General features: G+C 40.8%; 1 protein-coding gene across 3 annotated transcripts in view; it reads right to left on the bottom strand.

Annotated features, from left to right (window-relative positions):
* Sema6a (semaphorin 6A) overlaps window positions 1-26568 on the bottom strand; it is a 124808-nt gene extending 98240 nt beyond the window's left edge. For 2 of the 3 annotated variants that reach the window (XM_005339498.5, XM_013364822.4), the window contains exon 1: window positions 25928-26567. The gene's annotated coding sequence lies outside the window, so the exon portion shown is untranslated. Of the gene's footprint in view, window positions 1-25927 lie in introns of all 3 variants that reach the window. The other variant, XM_021736033.3, reaches the window with a different exon arrangement.
* Window positions 26569-26622: the final 54 nt, after the last annotated feature.

The raw sequence follows: 26622 nt of genomic DNA, 5'->3' as shown, positions 1-26622 counted from the left end.
AAGCAAGAGCCTTTAATAAAGTGATAAATCATTTCAATAATAAGTATGTGCTAGAAACCCAGGGCAGAGTTATGGTTTACTAGTCTTAAAGCCTTAAAACCTGGTGATAACCATAATCCTAAAGGCCACTGAGATTAGGATCTTTCTTCTTATCTCCCAGTTTTCTTACCTCAGCTGCATTTGCCCACGTGGCCTTGGGGTCATAAGACTCCCCATTACGTGGAGTCACAAGCAAGCCAAAGTCCAGGTAATTACTTCGGGAGACATTCAATTACTTTATATCTTGAAAGATAAACTACAAAGAAATACCCTCCCATTGCCTACAATGTAGTTAGCACACTCACTAAAAATAGTCTGCTGTTCTTTTTTTTCTCAGATAACACTGTTTTTGCAGCCCACATTTTATGACCTCATGCCCATGTGTCCTTTCAACCCATGTCTCTTGAACATTAACATATATGCCAATTGTCTAGAGATCATGTGAAAATTCAGATTTGTCTCTGGGTGAACTGGCACAGGGCCTGAGCAGCTGCATTTCTAATAAGCTCTCAGGTAATACTGATGCTGCTGGTCCAGGAACAAGGCTTTAGATCACTTGTCAACCTGCCCATGGGGATGTAACTAGGTAATTACTGGAAGCTCTTCCCTGGGGACAGCAGATTGCCTGGAAAGCCCCCATACTCATTACAGATCCTTATTCTAACCCCTCTCCAATTAACAGAAGAGCACAAGGGGGAATTACAAGGCTTTCAAAATTCAGATCCTGCAAACTATGCAGAGCCCACTCGTTTTTCCCACTCCATCCCCCCACCTCTTTTTATTGCTATTATTACTAGTCTGGGCAAACATAAGCTTCAGTCTGATAGCAATCAACTAACTTTTCCATAAATATATCTTCTCATGAAAAACAAAAAGGAAAGGGAACAGAATGGAAAGGTGTAATATAGTCAATTTATTTTAGGTTCCAAACCTATTTTTCCCCTTAGGCTTTGTGGCCTGATTTCCATTAAGTCATCCTATTTGCTCTCTGCCTTTGAATTAGTTTTTCCTGTTACACTAAAAAGACTTTTAAAGGATTTTTAAAAAATCTATTAGCCTTAAAAAAAAAAAATCTTCCTTTTTATCTTGTGGCATTAAAGAAATGGTAGGTAATACCGAGGACTCGTGTACTCAGCATCCTGAAGAGGTGCAGCATTGATGTGGCTGGAAAAATCTCATATTCAATTTTATGACAATATTTGCTTTGATCCTTTTCTTCCAGGTTATCCTAATTGGATTGCTAGCCAAGGCATATACGGAGCCCACCGATTATATTCACGCTACATTTTCTGTTTATTTTTCAATATCCAAACATATAAAATTCACTCCGAAAAGTCTGAAATGCCAGGAAATTTGAGGTTATGGGCAGAAATTGTTTTTATATATTCCTAAGGTAAAAGGGCAATGTTCTAAAAGTATTTGTCATTTTTACCTTATTACACAACTGTTTGATTAATATTCTCTTAAGTAATGTACTGATTAGGAAAAGGCCTTTATTTTATCTATTAAGGAAGCCTCTAACAGAAGCTCTATTTCATAACAGTGTTACCAACAAGGAAGCATTAAGAGCAGCTAATAATGTCTTTGGATCTAAACCAGAGGAGAAAATCCAATGATGTAAACTGCTATACATCTGATACTTTTATTAAGAAGCCAAATGATCCCCTGAGTCAACACCAGTGAATGTAAAGCATTCTGCAAATAAGGAGGGGACATGATCAGCACTATTAATTAAGGCATATTATACTCAGAACCTTACAATATGTAAACTACTCCTTCAGAGGAGCTAAAGTGCTTTTAAGGGCTGTAAAGTAACACCATCTATAAAAGTACTGAACCTTATCCCTGGACACACCTTTTGTGCTGGGGGACTCTGGCCCCACCGTTTTCATGGTTATTTGGTGAGACCATCTACCCTGTCACTTACATTCACAGCTGCCAACAGGGAAGTCTGGCAGCCCTGAGAAGGAATTGTTCAGTTCTGGGTTAATCGGTCTTGAAACCGCTTCAAAGCTCTTTGGGCACTGAACTACTGGGGCCAGTTGTGATGCCCACACCGCCCCCCCTGACAGACTTTTTTCTTGATCTGAGACTTGATCTATGGATCCATGGATCTTGCTTCTTGCATCCAGGGAAGATTGGCACATTCTTGATTCTGTCCACATAGCCCCCATGTCCAAGCAGCTGAACAATGGTTCTGAAGGCTAATGGTGCCTTTCAGTGACTATCACATTTCTTGTCACATTAGAGCAGAAAATAGCTTTGGAGTACTATATTGAGGGAAGTTCTAACTCCTGCTTTGGTCCTAAAGGGTTTCTATAGGCTGCTCACACATCCCAGGGTTTTTCATAAGTTAGAAATGATTTAAAAAACAAAAACGGGCCCTTCAGTACTGTGTTCAATTTAAAATTATTTTCAATTTATAGTATATAAAGATAATGTTGCAGACCATGGAAAAGTCATTGTGCTTACAGGCTACACTTTCCATTGACAGAGCTTCTTCAGCTGAAGTGTTTTTAAGATATGATTCCAAAAATCCCCCTTAGGATGGGAACACCAAAGCCAGGGAACAATCGCCCACAGATTATACTAAGACAGCAGAAGAGATAAGAAGACAACCCTCTTCTCTCTGACTGGATGACTTCAATTCACCTAAGAACAGCAGTGATCTATACAATCTTATTCTGTGAACCATAATGGATAACCAAAACGGTTTTATCATTATCCCAAACCATTTTAAACTCTAATGCTTACAACAATGCTGCCTTGGAAACTAAAGGAAAGGCCTAGCCTTCTGTCACAACTTCTATTTCTAGAAAGGACCATACAAGAAGTGAATTATGATCTTGTAGATAGAGTAATCTAACTCATAATTCAAAGGTTCTCCATACTAAACAATGGAAAAACCAAATAGATCACTTTTCAGGTTCTCTAATGAAGCCACTGAAAATAAAAATAAAAAAATACGTATAAACAAATCACAAAATGGACCTGGGAAATCATTTCTTTGATGTCTCTGAAAATTAGGGGAAAAAGTCGCATACGATTCCCTTAATATTGCCAATGACCTACTAAGATACTACTTTATAAGTCTTTATGAGCCTCTACCATTTCAGAGCTGAATCAAGAAATGAAAATTTCTTTCAAAGTCTGAGAAGTTTGCCTTAAAAACGGAATACATTCCCCTGTTTTGTACCCTCCTGTACATATGGAGACCTGACCTTAGGACAGGAGCTCTGAAGCCTGGGCAGATCAGAAGCAGAAGGATATTGATTATGCTTATATTCTGAGGAAGACCAGACTACTGTAACAACCTCATGACATTCAGAAGGGAGGAGGAGCTGACATGGTGATTCAGGTTGCCTATCCTTCGATTCAGAGGTAGGGAGGATAATTTTTGTTTTGCCTCTGCCAACACTGTCCAGAGAAACAAAATAGAAATAGAGGTGGAAACTGGAAACAGGAAATAAAAAATAATAGTATTTATAATAAGTGGGAAATTATACTCTTCTGATGAGGCATAAATATCCAATTACTATTAACGGGGTGTGCCATGTGAGTACTTTTCTGGAAACCACAGGAGTGCAGCATACCATTTATGCAAAATTCACAAGAGTTTTCCCCCCATGCCATGCATCTATGAATGAATTATAACACACCTCTTAACAGGATATAAACAATAATCAGAATGCTCAACCGATATTTATGCACCACCACAAACACCTCTCTGCCAAAGTCTAGTGCTGCTGCGTGGTTGGTCACAGCATGAATTCCATTCAATTAGCTGTGACCCAGGGCTCTTGAGCCTTCTAAATGGACATCTTAAGATCACATTTAAGTCAGTGATGGATCCTAACCTTGTACAAATAGAAAATAAGGAACTGCCTCCCTTTAAAGTTTGGATGTAAAGGGTTGATGGTTAAAAGAGTTAATTTTTTTCAGAGGCATTTTAAATCATTGTCAATGTCATTTTAAAACATAAATGTTATACATGCCTGTCAATTATTTTAGATCATTAATTTTCCTAATGTATCCTTTTATGACTACTTGGTTTTTATTTTAGAAGCAATATACACACATCTACTGAAAGTTCATCACAAATTTCACACTGTCAGCAATGTCTGGATTATTTTAAGAAAGGAGAGATTACCAAGAGAATGAGCCTCTCTGAGGTTATCTGACACCATTATTCCACCTCTCAGTTCTTGAACTTGAAACTAGTCCATGAAATAATACTCCAAAAGTGCTAATGTTAACAATATCTAATGAACAAAGGCTCCCATGAGAGGATCCTGGACTTGAAACATTGCCTTTAACTGGCTTACTTGAACCAGGACAAAAGCAAGGAGACAATTTTCTCAGAAATGTTGATCTAATCTTCTGCAATGACCAGCTTCTGAAGGACTTATCAGCATGTGCCCAATGGACATCTGTTCCCTGTAGTCTGAGGACCTTGCACAACTCCTGGGTTTTCTGCATCTAACAAGTGATAATGGTGCCTTAGGTTTATCTGGGCCTTTATGTGGCATTAACACAGGATGTCATCTGGTCTGCTCCCAAACCTTGGGAGAAAAGCTTGGCTCTCTCATCACCTCACACACAGAAACGATTCACTGAATTGTCAGGACGATTCACTGAATTGGAGGCTCCCAGAATAGACCGATTCTCACAATCACCTGAGGGACAATGACTGTTATAGACTCCCTGGCATTCACCAGAGACTCTGATCAGGTAGGTCTTAGATCACACAGTCTCCCAAGTAGCCTCACATCTACAATCTTCAACCTTATAGACAGGAAGCCAAACTGTCAAAACCGGTCTTTGGTTAGATCCATTTCCAAACATTAGCATGGCTAGCACATTCTACAGGTAATACTGGACACAAAGATGATTAGGGTATGGTTTCTGTTTTTGGCAACCTCAAAGATGTGTGGCCTTATAAAGTGTCATTAGGGTAATGACCAAAGAGAACATGGATGGAAGAATCTGAAAGGGAAAGGTGAAGAAAGGGAGTGACAAGCAGGGGCTTTGAGAATAGGGAAGGCATCAAAATGGAAAAAGTAGGTGACACAAACCTAATTTGCTTGCATTACAATTCAAGCATAGAATCAATACTGCACAGTAGTCTCCAGTACACACACACACACACACACACACACACACACACACTTCACAGCATGCTTATACAACAAAAGATGGAGTTGGGAGACAAACAGGGAACACTTATCCAGTGCTTACAATATAACCAACACTTAAAGCAATTCCCAAGTATTGACTCATTGAATCCTCCTGGCAACCCTACAAGGCAGATGTGCCATTACTATTCCACTTTCCAAAAGAGGAATGGAAGGTTAAGGAGTCTGCACTTGAGGTTGCACAGCTAGTAAACATGCACCTGAATTCAGGGGCAACTTCTCTGTGGGTAACCACCAACAGGTTCTGTTCTCTAGTGTATTTCCATTTGCCGAAAGTTGCATCCCTCCACCCACCCTAAGTTTTGATCTGATGATTGAAATCAGACATAATGGATATCTCAGAGTTGTAATCACAACTAGCTTGCTCTATTAGCTTCCTGTTTGCAATTAAACACAGACATGCTACAACAACAACATCAATAATTCCACTGAGGAATTAGTTTGTCTGGACTGACAACTTAAAGTATCAAGAGCAGTCAACTTTCTGACAGCTAAGGTAGGGCTTTAAAGCATCTGCCTAATGTTTGCCACAAAGATTCTCCTGGGAGTCAGTCACAGGATCTTGTCTATTATCTACATCAATCTGAAGAAATGGTGACAACAGAAAAATATGCCAATCACTACCCCCTAAAATACACACACTCCAGAGAAACACGAATTAACCCAGAGAGCACTGTAAGGGGAGTCAGTGCTCCCTGTTCCTGCTCTTTGAAATTTCCCAGAATTTATAAAACAATAGTATCAAAAGCTTAGGGCTTCCTCTGATGTTCACATCACTGTTTTTTTAAGGATTTTGTAGCCAATCCTCCTTTTCAACATGTTTTAGTTAATCCAGCTGAAAATTACCCAGTGCAATATTTGGACAAAACACACACACACACACACACACACACACACAACTTTACAAAGACTATCTTTTTAATCAAGAGGAGAATCTTCTATTTTTCCAAAGGAAGGTAAAAACAGGTGCCATGGAGTACTCTGAGGATAACATGAGATAGTGCATATAAACAAGCTTTGAATAACTCTGCACTGATTACTTGGTCACCTTTGGGTCAGTTAATGATTTGGTACTAAATGAAATCCTCCAGGGTCAGGTTCTGTAGGAGGATGCTCTTCTCCATCCCTCAGCACAGCTGCACAAGGCCATGGAATAATTTAGTTAAGTGGCCCGAAGAATATAGCCCCCATCCTAGATGCAGCATTAGGCTGCGTGGTCTCTACCAGAAGGGGAGTTCAAAACCTACTTAAACTGGTGGGAGGACTACTATGGGAAGGCATGTTTACATGTGTAATTACTCTTACTCCCACTCATTTACAGAATATTATTAATGGGGCAATTTTATAAATCCAATAGAAAATTATCTCATAAGTGGTCCCAAACGTTACCAGCTGTGACAAAAATGAGCATGTTTTCATTCAGTCGTTGCAAAAAAATATACCAGCAAGTTTCAAAAATAAAATTTTATGTCGATTGGATAGAGCAATAAACTAGTAATGAAGGAGATTCTTTCTCCAAGAGTAAAGCATCTCCTCGAAGGCAGGCGTTCAGGGGGAGGTGGCTGGGTTCTAGAAAGCATTCATTCATCCCTAAGAAGCCTGGGGACTCCCCAAAGTATATAGTTCCTAATTTGTAAAACAAGAACACTATTACTACTTTGCAAACTCCTTTGAAAACTATAAAGGAAAAATGAGCACATAGAGCACATTCATCTCATACATTATATGACTTTGTATAGGATGTATATTTTATGCATAAGATGGGAAATGTTTATCAATGTATTTACTTTAAACACAAATAGTCACCTCATTTACCTTTCAGCACTTGAAAATCCATCAACTATAATCTTAGCCAAATTTCTTCTAAGCCTCAATGTAACCCCTGCAGTGAGACCACCTCTGAACTCCAAGTCCAGTCCCTCAAAAGGATTAAATCTGAAACACACCGCCTCCGCCCCTGCTTTGGCTGATCACGCTTGGTGTCATTAGCGTCTATTTAATATGGCAGCTGATGCCCTGTGGTCCCTTTGCAAATGGGGGGGGAGAGCGGAGCCTTGGAGAGAAGTGAATTATAATTGCCTGCCGCAGGACTGTGTGGCGCTGCCTGTGACAGCAGCAAATGGGGAAAATAGGAAGGCATCAGAGAAGGTCTGTTGTACTGATGAAGTGGAATTCCTAGAACACACTGTGCTATAAAATGAGATTTGGCTCCACAGTGCTGGGAGCAGACAATGGGTTCAATAGTACCCAGCACTGGTTGCCGGGCGTATTCTAGTTCCTCTAGTCAGAGCTGCCTTTCATTCAATGGAGCAGGAGCCACTCTAGAGACTGGGAAGGCGCAAGTGTGTTATCGTCCAGAGAAAAAGCTGAGAGTAAGATATTAGGGGGAAAACCCAACAGAATTTCAACCAGGATGGCTGCCCCATTACACATATAGCTTTTCACACTCAGTAGGGTACATCTTCCACCAAGTCTATAATTTTCTTCCTTTTAATAAACAACTATAGGAATGATTGGTAAAATGTGTCCAGTCTCTTAGCTAGATTAATTAGAGACTCGTTTTTGGAAAGATCTGGGGGTAAAGAAATGGATCTTTCTCAGATTTTTACCTCTGGAAAGGGATAGGGGAAAAGGAGGTTCAGTGATCACGGATGGGAGTGGGGCTGCAGGGAGCCCATAATTAGGGTCTTTCTTCTGTGTCTATATAAAGTCTGAGCCCTTAAAAAGAAACAATGAGCAATATTATCAATGAAAGTGTTTTTTCAATTACATATTACAAAACTACACCCTGCCTTAGAAGAAATTATCTGTCAGTCCATAGATGGGTACTAGGTTCCTATAATAATAAGCCAAAAATGAGTTAAAATTTGTTCCCAATTGCAAAACTGAGAGACAAAAGGAGGAGGGAATTCATACTCAAAAAAGTGCCTCAAGCACTCAGAAGACAGTTTTAGCTGTTGAAATCAAAGATAGTTAATTGTGGTCTGTACAAGTAGGTGCAAGTCCATCTAATTACCAATGGGGCATTGTCAAACCAGTTTGTCCCTGAAATCCCCACTTTACACTGATTTCAGTTTTTTAAAAATCCATTTTAAGCCAAATATTTGCATAAAACTACATTGAAGCCATCACCAATTATTAGTAATAGTAGGAAATAAAGTGTTCACATTCTATTGGAGAGGCCCAAATGAAAGCAAAATGTAATCATTTTTATAAACCATTTATTCAAAACAAAATACTTATCAGAAACCAAAACTGTGGAGAAAATTCTGCATTTTGACATTTGGCTTTGAACGGTATAATCCAAATGGCCCCAGACTGCTTACCTTCTTGAAAGGTTTTGGTGAGGTACATACATACAAGCATATAAATTTGTAGAAAACAAACATTAAATACCCTTTTTTGAGGTTTCATGTTAAGAAGCTCTGGAACCAAAGTTCCCAGCTATGGAGAAAGTTGTTGTTTCCCAACAGGGTCTCCACCCTAAGCCAAAAGGGCAAGTCTGGACGTAGATGGTCAGTCAATCCAGCTCACTCCTGCCTTATTTGTTGAGATCGTTAGGACAGTGCCAATTAGCGCCTATTTTGATGAAGGTTTTTGTGCTGCGAACATCTGTCCACTAGCATCTGGCCAGGGCCCAAGTCCATTTCACAAGAAACGCCAAACAGCTGTCAGATGGTCCTGGCTTTGGGTGAATACCAAATGAACTGCCACTGGGGAGAGCCTCAGTTCCTATTATCCATCTCTGGGAGACACCCAGTCCCTAAGCTCTCACTTGTTAGCACATTCCCCAACCCCTGACCAGCAACTTCCTTATTTTTGTGAATCAGACTCTGCCCATTCGAGTAAAAAATTGGAATGGATTAAGCCAGAATTAACTCTTGCTTGCTTGAGAGTTAATGACCAGTTTGGCCCTTGTTTTTCTTCCTCAATCACCCAACTTTTCTGTCTCCTCACATATCTCAATGCAGCAGGGTGAAGACCAGGTCAGAATCGGGATTTACTTTCCAATCCATCCACTTTGCTGGATAATGGTTCAGCTATTAGGTTTTGTGAAAAACAAGTGTTTAAAGCCTATGACTCAATTTGACAGTGTAGTTTACCAATATAAGTAGTTAATGGAACGTATAAATTAAAGTTTTACTGTAGAAAATAAACATGTTTATATCTAGTATGTTGGTTTTTGAGTCAGACATTAAATGAACAGATACCTTTAGGCTGTCTTTGTTAGTGAAAATTTCTGAGTGTAATGATTCCAAATATAACATTACCTACAATCCAAACACGGCATTTAGAAAACTCTCCCAGTGAGGAAAGCCTCAGTATTATAATCTCAAAATCACTATATCTGTTCCCTGAGTACAGGAAAGCCATAGCTCAGGGCATGCAGCACCAGCCTGACAAACACTTGCTCCCAACTGAGCACTGGACTCAACCAAAGTGAGAAAAACTTAGCTACCTCACCTCTAACGCCTCATTTAACATTTTGGAAATATTCAGTAGGATACAATTTAGCTCCCAGCACGTAGTGGACATGTACTGAATATTTCCTAAATGAAATGAACTTGTGGTCATTTGGTTGTTTTGAATCAGGCTTGCACACACAAAAGAACATAGAAAAAAGACAGAAGTGGGCAATAAACCTCATCTGGACACTATCACGCCACCATCTTGTCTTTACTGTTTTGACTTCCAAGCCAAGAACCCACACTCTTCTGGTGACAAGAAGACTAAATTTAGTCAATTCTATTATATCCAATAATAATGGCTAACTTGTATTAGTGTTTACCCTGTACCAGCCATCATTTTGGTACGTATTGTCTCAATCATCAGACTCACTCTATGAGGCAGGCAATGTCTGTACTCCCACATTACAGATGAGGAAAACAAGGAATAGATTAAGTAACTTTCCCAACATCTCATGACCAAGAGAATAGCAAACTGCAGAACTCATCCTTTGAACTACTCCATCGCAACACTCCTCTACAAGAAAAGAAGCTGAGTCCCAAGTGTCATTTGGATTATCAATTGTATTTTGTGTGTGTCTAGCACTAATACAGTCTAAGTTGTTTTTCTGATCTTAGTCTCAAAACTCTGGGACAAACACCATCATCATCATGATCATCATCATCAACTTTTATGGAATGCATGTCAGTCACTCTGCTAAAGTGAGCTAAATGTACTTGGAACATTGTCACATTACCTTCCTAATCTGCTGAGAACACCAACATTATAAATGCAAAAAATAGCTATGGAGTCTGAAATTTACTCTCCCCATTTATTTTGGTCTCTGGGGTAAGTTTATTCTTCATCCAAGAAAAGGCAGAGTTGGCACTACTATCAGAAAAGTACTTAATACCACGGTGCAGGCTGCAGTGTGCCCTTCTCCTTAATATCTTCAGAGAATGATCTTTAAAGTGCTCGAACTTACTCTTTGAAGATTTGTAATAGAAAAATGTATTTAAGTTCAAGAACTCTTCTCTGAGGATTTACCATAAACTTTGAGGCTGTCTGATCAAATATTTCCCACCTAATAATGATGGTTGAAATGCCCTTTTGATAGTTACAAGTTTTTATGTAAACTTATTTAGGCCAAGTTTATTTTAACATGTGTGGCTCTTTTGCACATAAAGAAATAGAAAATAGAAATGAAATTAATTGGACAGTTCTAAACTTTCTTTTTCTGGTGTTCCAGTCTGTATTCAGAGTCTGGCTTCAATTTGTAGTCATCAGTGTGTTTTTGGCAATGTTATCCTCTGTGCCATCAAGAGCATTGGCAATGGGCACATTTTAATTTATTCACAACTTTTCAACCCATGTACCATAAACTTCTTATCTGTGTTTAGAGATAGTGTGTAGCCAGGCTGGGCTGGTTGCTGATTAGATGGTGTTTTTTGTTTTTTTGTTTTTTTCACTTTTCTCAGGATCTAAATAAAAGTAGTTGTGCTGAAATTAAGTAACACTAGAGGGCAGCCTACAAGTGAAGTTAGAAACCAGAGACAAATTTGTGCAATCATTTGATGTACAACAAATAAATAATCTATAATTCAGTTCTCAGTGTTATACCACCAACTCCAACATGGTGTCCCAATGCTAAAAAAAATCCTTAATTTTTAATTAAATGTGTCTTTAAAATAAGACATCAAAGCAGTTTCATAAAAGCTCTCCCTTCTAGAAACTCAATTTGGTAAAGCCCCCTAAAGACACTTGATGTTTCTGATCTTGTTTTATTTTTACTATTCAGTTTTCTTTTTAAAATAAGGTAAAATTAAAACTTCCTTGCTACAAGTTTTATTTAAATATCCTGAAAGAGAAAAACAAAAACATGCAATGTGAAAGGTAAATATAGAAAACTCATCTTTTGGGGATTTTTTTTATAGGGTAAATATTCTTTAACTAGCAGAGACATTGGATACTTCTTCTGGACAACTGTACTATGTCAATATTTATCTAAAGGTTAAAACCATAAAATAAAATCTGTGCTACCTCAATCACCTATGCAATGAAGGCTTGTTCTAAGTAAAATATTAAACACCATTTTTTTTCTTCCACTATATAAGCAGAATTCAACTTCAGCACACTGCAGTACTAAAAAAAAAAAAAAAAGCTTAGCTCTCTGATTAACACTGTCTTATTAAATAAACAACACAATTGAAGTGTTATTTCTGTTTTGTGAATTACATCATCTGCAACATTTCATTTGCACAAGGCGATTTAAGAGATAAACACTCATATAAATATGCCCCACGTGGAGTGAGGAGGAGGGATAAGCACATGTACATCTGATTTCAAAATTCAGACTTTCATAAAGTAAAATTGTTTGGAATTAAAAAAAAATGGGGAACAGTAGGGTCCATACACACCCTGATTCTTACTTAGGGAGTCATTTAGCACTGAGCCCTCCCACCCTTTGTAAGGCCAGTTTTTATACATGCACTGGGTGGTGTTTCTGCCCTCCTGCTGTTATCCACCTCAAATTAGGGTATGAGACTCCCTAATGCTGGGAAATGTTGTGCCATGCTAAACCAATGCGCCCATCTTTAACCATTAAGACTTTTAGCACTCTTCTTACAGAACTTGGGGGAGCACAATAGAACCAGGTCCAAATTTTGGGTGTTCTCATTAAGTATCATTTAAATACAGTTGATAACACCTACTAGCTACATATTTTGTCTGTAAACCAGTTTTTCTCTTTGCCAGTGTCACCACTATCCACTTACCTCCTCAGATATGACTTATTTTGAGGGGGTGCAAGGGTTAAATCCAGGGGTGCTTAACCACTGAACAACATCCCCAGGACCCCCTGACACATACTTTTAATTTTTTTTTTTAATTTTGAGACAGGGTCTTGCTAAATTGCTTGGGGCCTCACTAAGTTGCTGAGGCTAACTTTGAACTTGTGATCCTCATGCCTCAGCCTCCCAAGCTGTTGAGATCACAGGCATGTACCACCACCCCCAGCTCAGATGTGACATGTTAGAAACATTTTTTATTCCTTTTGCTTCTTACCTCCCATATCCAACAGGTCCCCAAGTCCTGGCAGCTGAACTTGACAACATAACCAGAATTGCCCCCCCCCCCGTTCCATTCACACTCCTACTAGATTTATATTTCTAAAACACATCGCTGATGATGTCATCTTGCTGAAAAGCTTCATCTGTAGGCAGAGAAAAATCTCTCTTTCTGTCCTCAAGACTTGCTGCCGCCATCACCCACACCAGTGTTCCTTTCACCAGGAGGACCCCCTGCTGCTCGGAGGCTGTGCTCCCTCTCCCTGTTTCTAGGCTTTGCTTCTGCCTTTCCAGGACCCCCTGATCTTCCAGTCCTTGTCTCCCACCCATCAGAATCTCACTCTTTCTTTAGACACAGCTCAAAGTCTTCCTCCTTCACAAAGCCCTGCCTGACCCCCCAGCTGAACAGAACCAGTCCCACTTGTCCTGAGCATCCTCACCACTCTTCTTCTGGGACAGAGAATAGATAAACCTAACACTAAAAGGATTTCTCCCACATCGACTTTTCCCTAGAATTTGGGCCTAAGGATGGGTCTACAGGAGGTACACAATGGGTACAATCATTTGTCTCTCTGCAGTATCTAGAATCTTTCATGACTATGATTGGAGTTAAATATCTATCCAATGAATTAAATTAAACTGCCACTTTCACTAGGCTTAGTGGCTTGAGTCAGAGTCAGATGACCTGTGTCAGAAGGAAGATGCACTTACGTGATGACGTACTGTCCCCTTGATTGCTTGCTAAAAATGTGTTTCTCTCTTACAGTTACAAGTGGTAAGCCCAGGAGGATATTCCCGCCAGAATATCTAATTCAACCTTCAGTCCCTCCTGTTCTACCCAGTGCCAGGGCCAAAGTTGCCACCCTTAAGTTACTATTATTTTTATCCCTACTATAAAACAGGACTAGAATCCCAAAGAAAAGCATCTACCATATGCCTACTGATCTCCTTTAGGAGATTTTGATTCAAAACTCCAAGGGCCTCCAGAGATAATGTCCCTTTTCATGGCCCTCCCCTGAAAAGCAAGAATTTCCGCAGCAATTGCTCTGAAGTCTCAGGTGGAGTCCTCCTCAGAGAGCTACCTGCATAATAGACATCATCTGAGAACATCTATGGTTGGAAGATTGTACTTCTTTTTTAAATGTGTTAAGAATTGAGCAAACAGCACAGTGACATGTTGGAGCACAAAATTCAGACTCAGAAGGTTGGAGATCTTATCCCAGGCCCTTCCTTAACAAAGATGTGCTCTTTGGCAAATTACTTGACCCCACTCGCCCTTAGTTATCTCATCTTTAAATTAAGAATAATAATACCTACCCTGCCTAACCCATAATAATACCTACTCTGCAACCCAGAGTTATAATGAGATAAAATGAGGCAATGTTTATAGACACACTTTGAAAATATAAGCACTATATAAATGAGTCTTTATTATTAATAACACCATTAAGTGCTGTTGCTGCTGATCACCATCAGCATGCCTGACTACTAGTTCTAATGTATGACTTCTTCAAAGAGGAAACTTCTTCCTGGGCAGCCCTATCTGAACCCCTCAGTGCTGGGAGCAAATTAGTCCTTCCCAAGGATTAAGACAAGGTGCCACCAGGAAGGGGTTCTGTGCACGTTAAACGGGGGCAATGAAAAACAATTAAAGATGCAGAAACATTATGAATATTTTTCTTCCCGTTAAGACTAGGAGTGGTTGACAACAGGCAAGAAAATACACTGTCCTAGTCCCTTTCAAGTTCTGCTTAGAAGAATTTGCATTTCAATAATAATGTGATAATGTCAAGTTATTCACAGCATTTCAAAGCTTTCTCTTGCACACCTGGCTAGAGGATCTGCTGGAGAACTAAAGGCAGCCATTTTCTAACAGTAAAGGCAATTATGTTGTCCTTTTTATTCTTGGGAACGGATATGTTTGGGCAATATTAACAGGTCTTGTGTTCTGGGCATGACAAAATGTGAAACGAAAGCTCCACCCTCCGAGATATCCCTTGAGAATTAATTAATCAGCATATTCAACATGTTGAACTTCCCCTCATCACAAATGAGAGGAAACACCTTGTAGATAAAAGATGACTTTTTAATGGAAAACTTTTCCCTGTTCTCTGAACATCCCTTAAAAAAAAAAAAAAAAAAAGTATCCAAAATGTTAACCTTTTCTCTTAGCTCTGTGAAACTCCTCTGTTCTTTCTATTGACACTTCTTCCCTAGGCAAACCAGGGAGCATCAGGCAGTGTAACTTTATTTCCACGAATAAATAAAGCCATACTGCATGCAGTGGGACAATGACTTTGAAAATGATTTTAGATAATCACTACCTAGAACACAGTACAGCAAATATTACAAATCAATTTCATTTTGGTAATTTCTCATTAAGATACCTACAGATGGGTAAGTCTAATTGTAAAAGCTAAGCATTTATAATTCATAAGCACAAATTATGCTAAACTAGATGGGCTATATGCTATTAGGATTTTGTGTAAGTTACAAAAGAATTGTTCACACAGAAATTTAATTCGTAAGTTGGCATTTATATATTATATCCAACTTTTATTAGACTCTGTAGTTAAAAGTTGAAGGCAAATAACGCATTAACATTTATAATTCAACATCTTGAGGTCTGTTCTGAAATTATGGCACAGGGAAAAGTACTTTTCACCAGAAGTAGGACCCAATCCTCTCCAGGGTCAACAATATTCCCTGGCTGTTATGTTTAGCACTCAGTGAAAGTACTTTGGGGCAAAGGAAAAGACACTTGGTCCACTGCTTCCAGCATATAGCTTGCTTTTATTTAAAAGAACTGGGGGTGCCATACAAAATCTATTCAGTCTTCAGAAGCAAAGACCTGGAACCCAGCTAGGAGCCAGTAAAACCCAGCAATTTTGAAGAATAAATTTCTTTAAAATTAAAAATGTTTCCTCTAAAGAGTCAAAGACTCCACATCACTTGTAAATTTCAGTTGTCCCTCAAGTGGCATTTCGCTCTTTATCTGACCATTCTGAAAATGAAGCAGAATCACACTTTTTCATTATAATGAGAACTTAGTATGGTTTGCATGGCAAGATAATGCAAGCACGTTCGTGTCATTGTTGTCTGAGAATATTCCCTCTAAATACAGCCTCCAAAGCACTGATGCCCTGCAGGCACAAAAGAAAATCTATAATCAGAAATCATTAATTAAGGTTACTTTAAGTCCACATTGTACTTGACTGACATCCACACAAAAAGTAATGCTTACTTTTCTAAAAACTACATATGCATTATGATGTCTAACTGGATACCCAAGAGTAATTGCAATCTAAATTCACCAAAATTTCTTCTTTTAACAACAGAAAAAGTTTTGATCTTTGTCTCACTGTTCTCCTCTACTCCATATCTATCTGTCTGTCTGTCTCTCTCTCTCTTCTTTTCAACAGCTAACTCAGGAAATACAGCAAAAAGAGAAGGAACTATTTCTTATCCTGAAAATAATCAGGGGTCCATTATACTGAATTTACAAATGCACATTTTCTTGGCTTCTAGGAGACCATGAGGGGAGGTGGGGAAGGGCTGGGGGAGAATTGCAGCCTATAGCTAAGCCAGACCACATGATCAAAAACTGCTGTGACACTTAAAAGTGTTTCTCCACAAGGAATTCCGGTACCCAGAAGCCTGGTGAAGCCAGTAGCAATTAAGGCCACGTTATCCTTTTAATTTACTTCACATTATTGGCCTCTAAAATCAATCATTTAGTGTGGTTTTGGTATAGGAGGGGTCTATATAATAGGCACGTGCATTAAAAATGCTTGTTGATCTTACACAAAAATTTTGGCAGACCAGGTCTGGGGAAATTTAAAACGACTGCTTTTTTGAAGCTCACTTTGAAATAAAAAACTAGTCATTTTCTAGTAAAAAACAAAAAGTGGCTAATTTTCTAGATTAGTCCCATTTGTAATGAATTCAAAAGTTTTCTTCTTCTGAATGTGCCTAGATACTCACTTGATGCCTTGCAAGTTCTGAATTCAGCACTATTTGCTTCAAGTGTGAGATTATTTTATGTTTTAATCTACAAAGAATTAAATTGCTTGGCTTAGACTCGTAGGAGTCCTTGAAAGTCCACTTGAGAAACGGGAACTAAAACAATAAGAAGTTTACTGGTATCTGTTACACAAGCCAAATTTACTTAACAAAAGCAAGCTGTGTCCGTCATCACACATGAAGCACATAAATCACTGGAGTGTGTGTAGCACTTTTCTCTCGTAGCACTTTGCTCCCCAAATCTTTCCTTGACTGAGTCACACAATATATACACAACCGGAAAGTTTTTCCTAGTCATCCCTGGAATCAAAACTCAAAAAAAAAGAGAAAAATAAAAATATTAAAATTCTTAAGTAATGAAAATTGTTTATACACTCAAGAGCTGACAAAGCAGCTACAGTCCCAAATGTGTTATCTTTTTTTTTTTTTTTTGCAAAATACAGTAAAATGGTCTCTAGTTCCTCCTTACAGAGGAACCTAAAAACTAAAGGTTGAACCTGAAGTAAAATTCTAAATGTTTACATTGTCAAAACAAAACAACACACAACACTGATGATGTCATTTTATTTATTTAGCAATTTGCAGAGCCAAAACCAAATTATGAAGCTGAAATTTTGAGCAAAGTCATGAATGCCCTCTTTTACCTCCACATTTATGTATAACCCTTAATGAAGAATTCACACCCCTTTGCTTTCTTGTTGAAAGATGAAAGTGACATCAGCTCCTGGACCGTAATTTTTTTCACCAGCAATACTGAGTAAGAGGCAAATCCTGGAGTAAATATCAGCTGGATGTGCACATAACAAGGTCCAGGGAGACACTCTCAGAAGTTGTCTCTTTTAATCCAACACTGAATTATATGAGAAGCCGTTTTCAGTTCTTTCTGAGCACAATTGCCAAAATAACTGCAAAGCTTGCAAGCCCTAGTGTGTCTGAAACCCTTCCCCAGACACCCCAACTCAATCTGAGGCACTGAAACTATGGCAACCGAATAAGAAAGCAGGCTCCATGATTAATAGATGAAGATCCCAGCGACAGTGTCTAGCTGGGACCATCATTCATGATGCGAGCAGAATTAGCACAGAATCCATCTCGCAAACCATTAACAAGTATTCTTATAAAAATCAACTCCACGGCCATTCTGCTGCACATACTCGAGTTTAGAATGCTGTAAACAATTGGGTTGCTATTTATCGCTTACTATGCAGGGATGAGAATGTTCTTAGTAACTCAGATGCTCACAGATTTAGAATAGTAAAAAGCTGAATAGAAAGAACGGGTTTCCACCTGGGCATTTGAGGCCTAAGAACAAATGCACTCAAAAACCAAAATAGGTGAATGAAAGTCATGTGGTTCTCCGAGGTAGAAAAGAGGAGGGACAGTTGTCAGGGTGTTTTGAGTATGTTCTGTGGAATACAATTTTTCATAAAGCATTCCATTTTCAGGAAAGGAACATTTCCATTCATCAGCTCAATCAGTATTCTCTCAGTTTCCTCATTCAAGGACAGTAGGAGTCTGGGGGAGGGGTGGGGAAGTACTGGAGGTGCTGCAATATTAATGAAAAGATTGAATACTCTCCTTAAGAATCACCAATAGGAAAAAGGAAAGAAGAGCCCAGCACAGACAGCTCATCTATAAAGCTCCCACATAACATTAAACAAGAATTAATACATTCCTAATTTCTTCCCAGTCCCTCCCTAAAAGGTTTATTTTCCAATAGCATGTTTTCATTGGGCTCAATGCCAGATCCTATCCTGTTCTATACATGCCTCAAATCAAATTGTGGCCAAAGGGTGGTCTTAGAGAAATGAGAGAATTGAAGGCCAGGAGGATAATTTAAAAAGCATCAATTTTAGAGTCCCTTCTGTTAAAATTTTCAAATTGGCATGAATTCTTTGAATTACTCTTTTCTGTAGATGGCAATTATAGCTTAGTTGGAAACCACTAGAAAGTGCCTAGTCATATTAAAGGAAAGTCCCAGGTCAAAAGGCTGCACCTATATAGAAATACCTATTACTTAACGATACTTTCAAAGCAAGTCAACACTCTGGCTGTTTGGGAGGATCCAGTCCTTCAGTCTTTGGGCCACACTCATGGCTGATTTATTTCAGTCTCTTTACATCCCCTTTCCAAGTACAGGATTTGAGAAATTCTTTTTTCCCCCCTGGATGATAATAACTGTAATTCTAAGCCATGAAGGGATTCCTAGAAGACACAGGGGCAGCAGGAGTCCTCGGGGATTTGTGGTGATAATATCAATTTATGTCTCTGCTGTGCCTTTTATAAGCCAGATTTTTCTCACCAATAAAGACTTGTATGACGATCATTTGAATCCAAGTTCAGGTTCTGTAGCAGGGTATCAGTCAGTATAGTAGCACTGTCTCTACTCTGGTCAGATAGGGTCAGTCCTACCTTGCTTTTGTTTGCAGACTCATGCTCTTCCAAGCTGACTTCAAGCATGGCCAGGAAGGAGTGACCAGGCTGCTGCACAGCCACTCAGAAGAACTTTTTGCAGAAATTCTGGTCATTACCTCCTGGAAGAGGCTAGTGGGAGCAAAGCTTTTCTCCTGCAAATTTTCGCCTTGGAAATTCAACTCATCCCTTAAGAGTCTGCTCTCAGCTCTCAGGTTCTAAATGTAAGTGCAGATTGTGTATTTTATTTTTGAGTGTTAGTAAATAATAGTTATCATTAAAAAAAACAAACTATCCTTTAGGCTGTCATTTGACATGAAGACTTGAGCAGCTTACTATTGTTTTACTTATAATAGTTTTTTTTTTTTCTCCTTTCCATGTTTTGGGTGTGATATTTAACTTCCAAAGTTAGGAAAAGGACATTACTCCTCTTCCCCTGCAACTGATCTGTTCCCACGCTTTTTGGCTGAAACCCATGATACCATGAGCTTACGGTGTGTATGCTCATTTCTAGTCCAAAGGTTGTTTCCTCTGCATCATCTCTTTATATTACAGATCCATTTCCTTATGTACTTTTCCCCACAAAACACTCTGCTTTTATAAAATCCATTCTCTGGGCATTTTCCAGTGACTCAAATAAAAATAACACCTTATTTTAAATGGGTACTTGTTGTGTGCCAAGCATTGTGCTGTGCAGTTTACGGATGCTATCACATTTTTTTTCTTCAGCAACCATAACATTATCATCATACTAGCAATTTACACATGGAAACTGTGGCGAGAAAGTTACAGAACTAGTTCAAAGTTTGTTTGTAAATGGCAAAAAGGGGGAGGGAGGGGGGATGGGCAGACAAATCCAAGTGTTCCTGCCAGAAAACTATTGCCTCCAGAGTTATCCACTACATTTCCTCTAACAGTCCCTCCACATTAATGAACTTCACCCCACCAAACCTAGTGCATTTGCCCTTTATTATGGCAAAGATCAAAACTTCCCTCCAGTACTCCTGGTTCACCCTGATGTGTCTGCTCGACATTTATGATTACATTGACGTATATGATTTCAGAACTTAACTGGACAAAACAATTCTCTTACTTTTTTTTAAAACAATGCCTGGCCGGGTGCCACTCCCATGACCTTGTCTAATTTAATGGTTATATTGAATGCAATCTTTATTTGACGTGGTTGATATTCTGATTAATACAGTTGCTGCCCACACTCTATGTGGATTAGGCATTTTCAATGAATTCAAGAATATTATTTAATTTCATAATGTGGTTTACATTAAAACTGCAACAATTGCAACTACTCAACAGAATAGTCTTTATAATGTAGCAGATGATGAAGTGGGGTCTCCTTATGACCAGAGTCCAGGGTAGGAAGGGCAGTTAGCATCAAACTTTCCAAATTTCCAGGGTACATGTTATATTTCATCAAATACATTCACATTTGTGCTTCTTCCTGATATCCTACATAGTAAAAAGAATAGGTTTACTATTAACAAATTTTATTAAAAATAATGCAGTCTCAGAGGAGTTAAGTAGCTGATCCAAGGAACTAAGAATCTGGAACTCAAATTTTCTGAATCCAAGTACAGAGTCTTTGAGTTAACAGGCATAACTACATTCTCCTACAGGAAAATGAAAATGTAAAACTATTGACAAACTCAAAAAATGCCAGAAGTTTCTGTGGCCAGCAGTTAAAATGCAGAACAAATGAGGCCAGGGTCAAAAGCTCCACCCCATAAATGCTGGCAGTCTCCTTAGCTCTGTTTCTTGGCAAGTTGCTTTTACCTAACTCAGCCCTTCTTCAACTACAACCAGGTGCCTCACAGATGTGTGCTTTTAGCCATAGAAGGGGACTGGGTGAGATTGTGGGAACGAAAAGGCGCCAATCCATCACCAAGACTAGAAAAACAACATACAGGTGAATGTCTCACTCATGGTACATGAGACATCATGCCTATGGAATGGAAGTCAGGAAGGGTCCTGAGTGCAGATTATGGGGGGCTCAAAGGCCACAGGAGGGATTTAGGCTTTTACTAGAATAAGATGGGAAAAGTATCTCAGCTGAGAAGTCATCTGATTTAGCTGACCTGAAAAAAAAAACAAAAAAATACTGCTGTGCTGAGTAAAGTTGATAGGAGCCAAGAACAGAAGCAGGGAGACTAGTTGGGACTTTGGCACAGTAACCTACAAAAGAAGACCGTGACTTGGCCAACGTGTTAAGTCAGTGATGTGTATGACCTGGAGTGAGCATTCTGAAGGTGGAGCTACCATGGATGCCGATGTGAGAGAGAGGAGTCAAGGGTAATTCTTAAGTTCTGAGGCCTGAGCAACTCAAAGAATGGAATTGCTATAATAGAGATTAGAAAAAAAGCTTTTTTGAACACATAAAGTTTGAGATGTCTATTGAGCCCCCCAAAACACTGGCAATTTACAAGCTCCAGGATAGAGGTGTAAGTTGAAAAGATTATTTGAAAATCATCATAAAGTAGTAATAGTTATATATGATACTCTCCATTAGTGTAATTAGAAGTATTCTAATAAAAAAGTTTTGCAAGAGAGCTCATCTATTTCACAAAGCAAGATACCCTTGTGTATATACTGTACTGTAATAGTCCCATGCTGAGAAGTAGTCCTGAATCCCTTCTCCCCTTGAGGTTTGTGGGTATGACATCTTATTTGCCCATTTCAAAGGGATTAAATGCCTCCCTCCCTTCCCTACCCTACCATATCCCCAAGAGACAACCATGTGGTTACTAGCAGAGAATAGCTCAGTTGCTCTTGCAGCACATTTAAAGGCAGATGAGAAAAGCCTTCACTCTGAAATAGGCTTGGCTCCAAGTGAGTGGGGGGCACTGATTTTGGAGGTCACTGCAGAATACTTCAAGGCTTCCCCTTTCCCTGGCAGCACAAATGCAGCTGTCATGACACAGAGCTCTTAAGAAAATATGTTAAGGAACACCCACTCTGGGACTAGGACATTAAATTGTCTAAATGTGTGTGTGTGGGGAGGGGATAGTGCAGAGTTAGGCTTTACACTGAAGCAAATGGCAGATGCCTAATTAAAGCATTCACAATTAGTTTGGCTTGTTCTGGGATTCCTTCCTACAAACAAATAAGATGGGAGAATATATTAGCTCTTGGCAATCTAGTTCTAAAAAAACTTTTGGTCCCATCATCACTCTTTTATACTGCTCCAAAAAGAGCGAATCCACTATATATCCCATATGTGTGTTTGTGTGTGTGTGTTTGTGTGTATAATGTTTTCCCTGTTCAAAACAGTATTTTTCTTCATTTCATATAGGTGTACAATTATTCATTTACTTTTAAACCACAAGTACTTATTTTAAATTTAACACAAGTTTTTAAATTTGGATCTCTTATTTTTATGCAGTGAAGAAGATAACCATCTTCCTAAATCTCACTATCCTGATTCAACACACTCAATCTCACTGATGCAATATTACATGCCCACTTGAGAAGTAAATGCTATTTTTTTAATAATGGGAAAAGCATTCACTAGACATGGAAAGATATGTGTTTGTGTGCAAAGAGTTGCACTTATTACCACTTTGCAATAACCACATAGTTGAAGGTAGATTCTTTTTTCCACTAAAGCAAAAATAAACAGGTCTACTCTAAATGGAATGAACTATGTGTGACTATTTCATTCATTCATTTAACATTTAATTGACTTTACTATACCATGTCTTATGAGTTTTTACCCATTTTTAACTTAAGTATTTGTCCAATAAGTATTTTCTGCAGATGGTTCCTGAGATAATGATTTGAAGGTTTAATGTTTACTTTTGTGGATTATATGCATTATTGAGAATATGACACATTTCTAAAGGGTGATAGTTGCAAAACATAACACATAGGAAAGACTGTTACTCCTAAATATAGTAAATAAAAGCATAAAATAGAAAGCTTATTTAATCAAGATGAAAAGACTCATAACAGAAAAACAAGGTGTTAAATTTCATGTTTACTTTTTTTCTGCTTTAGATTGTCTTACAAAGCACCTCAGTTAAGTGTATCTAAAAAAAGGGAGTGGGGATTAGTCAAGATCACATTAAAGTTATCTATAAACTAGAATGGGTAAACCAAACTCAAAGAGTTAGTCCAATTATTTTTAACAGATAGTTTAGGTTAATAGGTGGAGACACAGTTCTGTCACTATATTTAAGGTTAGATTAATAATTAACTTTGGTGCCTTGGATAGTTTAATCACAAAGACTAAACACAGAATCTTTTTTTAAAAATACAGAAAATGCTTGAAATCTTGATTTCTGCTAGCCATTTGAGTCAAGTGTGAGAAAGTGAAAAAAAAAGTGTAGGATATTTCAATTCAGAATTGAACCAGGCATCTTTATTTTTAGGAAAAAAGTTAAATAAAGAATTAACGTATCTGTAACCATTAATCTTCCCCTGCCATCACAGTAGCAGAATGTAGACTTAATGCCCAAGACGTAAGTCCGCAGCAGAGGGTGCGGGTGGAGGGGAGCAAGGGAAGACAGACAATTATCTGGATTAAAGAAAAGCAAGGCAAAGGCACTCAACCTTCCTACCCAGGAAAAACTTAAAAACCAGCGCTGGGGGGCATTAAATAGCTTTTCTGAGACCTGCTGACAGAATACTGTAACTGGCTTAAATGGCTTTTCACACACAAGGCAAAGAAAGTTAACGTACAAGTGTAGGTGTGTGTGTGTGTGTGTGTGTGTGTGTGTGTGTGTGTCCGCGCGCGTGCGCCAGTGTTTTCAACCTTTCCTTAACAACTCGATTTCCATCAAGAGTAAACAAGGAGCGATCCCTGGGTGGCTGTGCTTGGCCTCCGCACTCCCCAGTCACCTTTCTCCCTTTAGATCAACCCGGAACAGCGGGCAGGGCAGCCTACTGCGATACAGGATGGAGACTGCCGCTGAAAATATTTGCCCTGGCTGTGCAGACAGCGCCTCCAGTCTCTTGTTCCTCCCCTGCTCCACACACACCTGGCTCTGCTGTGCTCCTCCCCAGACATTCGGAGGCTGAAATACCGCGCTCTGGTCACAGGAGGCTCGGGATGCTGCGCTTGGAGCTGACCACTCGCTCGCCAGCCAGAGAGCCCATGCCAGTGTCCACACGCACCCTAACACCAGCCTCTTCCACTGTGGTCACCCCAGGATCCCATGTTTTACCCCTGTACACTACTCCCACCCCCACCCAACCCTTCCCCGACTGCCTGAGAGACTGGTCCAGCAAGTGCCGCGCGGGCCGGGAGGCGCCACTCTTCTACCGGCTGGCACCTAGTTTTTAGCCTCATCCGGGTTGTCCACACAATTCCCTCTAGGTCTGGTTTCCCACAGACTCAGCACGCTGAGCCCTAGTCCGGTTATGCCCGCAGCCCTTGGCTTTCAGAGAAACTTTCCAGAAGTGCCTGATCCGTGACCCCGCGCTGTAAAAGGGGAGGAGGAGCAGGGAATAGGGGCGGTGAGTGAGCAGGAAAGACATCAGAGTCAGGTTTCCTTTCCCGAAACCCTCAAGTCCGGGACAGCTCCCTGGCTCCCTCCGTGCTGTTCAGGTGGTGAGAGTATGGAGGAGACCTCAGGATCCTGCTTTGTACCATCTCCCATGGTGGAGAACTGAGAAAAACGTGGAGAATCAGGGAAAAAAAGACTCTTCACACATTACTAGGGTCAGGCTGGGTGGGTGGACACAGCCTGCTTTGATCCCGAGCGTCCGGCTGCCCCAGAGGCAGCGCTGCAGAGTTGGGACACCACAAACCAGGGCCCGAGCAGAGTCCTTGTCTGGGTGGCAGGCACAGGGCTATCACTAGTCGGGTCTCCCCCACTTCCCCCTCCAGGGATACCTCCTTTCTAGGGAGGGACCCCACAGATCTTGGAAGAGGGGGCAGCAGGGGCCAGCCTCAGCCTGTGGGGCTCTGTGCTTGAGGGAGACGCAGCAGCGACGGACTGTATCTTCGCAGCTCGGGTGGGAGCTGAGGCGGGGGACAGGACCTTGGGCGGGGGCGCCGCGGCACATCGAGAGGCCGCTCCAGGGCACTTATTCGAGCAAACAAAGCCCGGAACCTCTGGTGCCAGAGGCCTCTGGAGAGGGGATCTCACCAAGAAGCAGGGCGCGTGGGTACCCAGGGCCATTACAAGTTTCCCGCACTCCACAGAGCCCAGCCCAGACCCAGCGCTGACAACAAAAGATTCTCTTCGCTTCCCCCACGGTCTCCACAGAACCTCTTCTCCCACCCCAGAACCTAAACCTGTCACTGGACGAAAACAACGCTGTTCTACCCAACCGCTTCTAGCCCTCGAGGGCAAAATCCTTTCCTCTCCCCTTTTCCTGCATTCAACACTAGGTCTGGGTGCTTCTGAGAGTCCCACCCTCTCGGGTTCACTCTGCCTGCTGCTGGCCGGAGAGTGAGAACTAGCCTCCAGTCCCGCACACACACCCCTGGCCCGGGCAGCCATACCCTGGGTCGCTGTCTGGGGCGGCGCCGGGCGTGTGCGCTAAGCGGGTGGGGAAGCTCTCTACAAGGAGCACCGCGGTCTCTGGGGCACTGGGATGAGATGAGCCGCAGCCTGGGCTCAGGGCTTCTCCCCCAGGACCGGGCAACGCTCTGGAGACAGAGACACAAGATGAAATAAGCGCAGGCACCACAAAGCCCACAGAGCGCACGGGTGATAGCCCCGGGACCCTTAGGCTGGAGCCCAGTGGTTCAGAGGTGGGGCGCGCAGGACGCCCGGGCCGTACCTTTTCGGTGCATCGACGAGCAGGCAGCCAGGGCTCGGAACGAACTGGTACAGAGTGTATCCCATTTAGTAATCCATTATCGAGAAGATCTCTCCGGGCCTCGAGCTGCGCTCTTTCGTTCGCAAGCCTTTGTCATTCCTACATGTGTGCTTGTCTCTTTTGGGGCAACAGTCGTGAAGACTACTTTCTGGGATACAAGCGAGCTGTGATCATCTCCAATGGAAGGCGGGGAAGGGGAGATCAAGAAAGAAGCCAAATATTTTTTTAAAAATTAAAAGGAAAGAAAAGAAAGAAGAAAAAGAACCAACAAGGACGAGGGTAAATGTTCAAGAAACTCTTCTCCAAATCCAAATTCCACTTGGATTCCACTCCGGTGAGTCCCCCTTGGTGGTGTCTGCGCCGATTAACAAGTCATTTCAGGACGGGGGGCGGGGTGGGGGCTGGGGCAAGGGTGCAAAGTGCTGTCCCCTTTCTGCAGCCGGGAGCGCGGTGGCCGGGGTGTGGCGATGCTGGCCGCTGCCGCACGCTCCTTAGGCCGGCATCGTGGGCATTCGGCACCGCGGAGAAGCGCAGCTACTGCGTCCCGAGCGCCTGGGCAGCGGAGTGCGCGGGGAGCGGAGTTGGCTGCAGCCTCACCCCGTGCAGCTCACTACTCCTCTGTCACCGGAGAGGCCGACGCTCCCGGGCGGAGCCAA

Source organism: Ictidomys tridecemlineatus, chromosome 1, assembly GCF_052094955.1.
Source record: "Ictidomys tridecemlineatus isolate mIctTri1 chromosome 1, mIctTri1.hap1, whole genome shotgun sequence".
Classification (NCBI taxonomy): domain Eukaryota; kingdom Metazoa; phylum Chordata; class Mammalia; order Rodentia; family Sciuridae; genus Ictidomys; species Ictidomys tridecemlineatus.
Note: the sequence above shows the minus strand (reverse complement) of the source record. Positions and strands in the feature narration are given on the sequence as shown.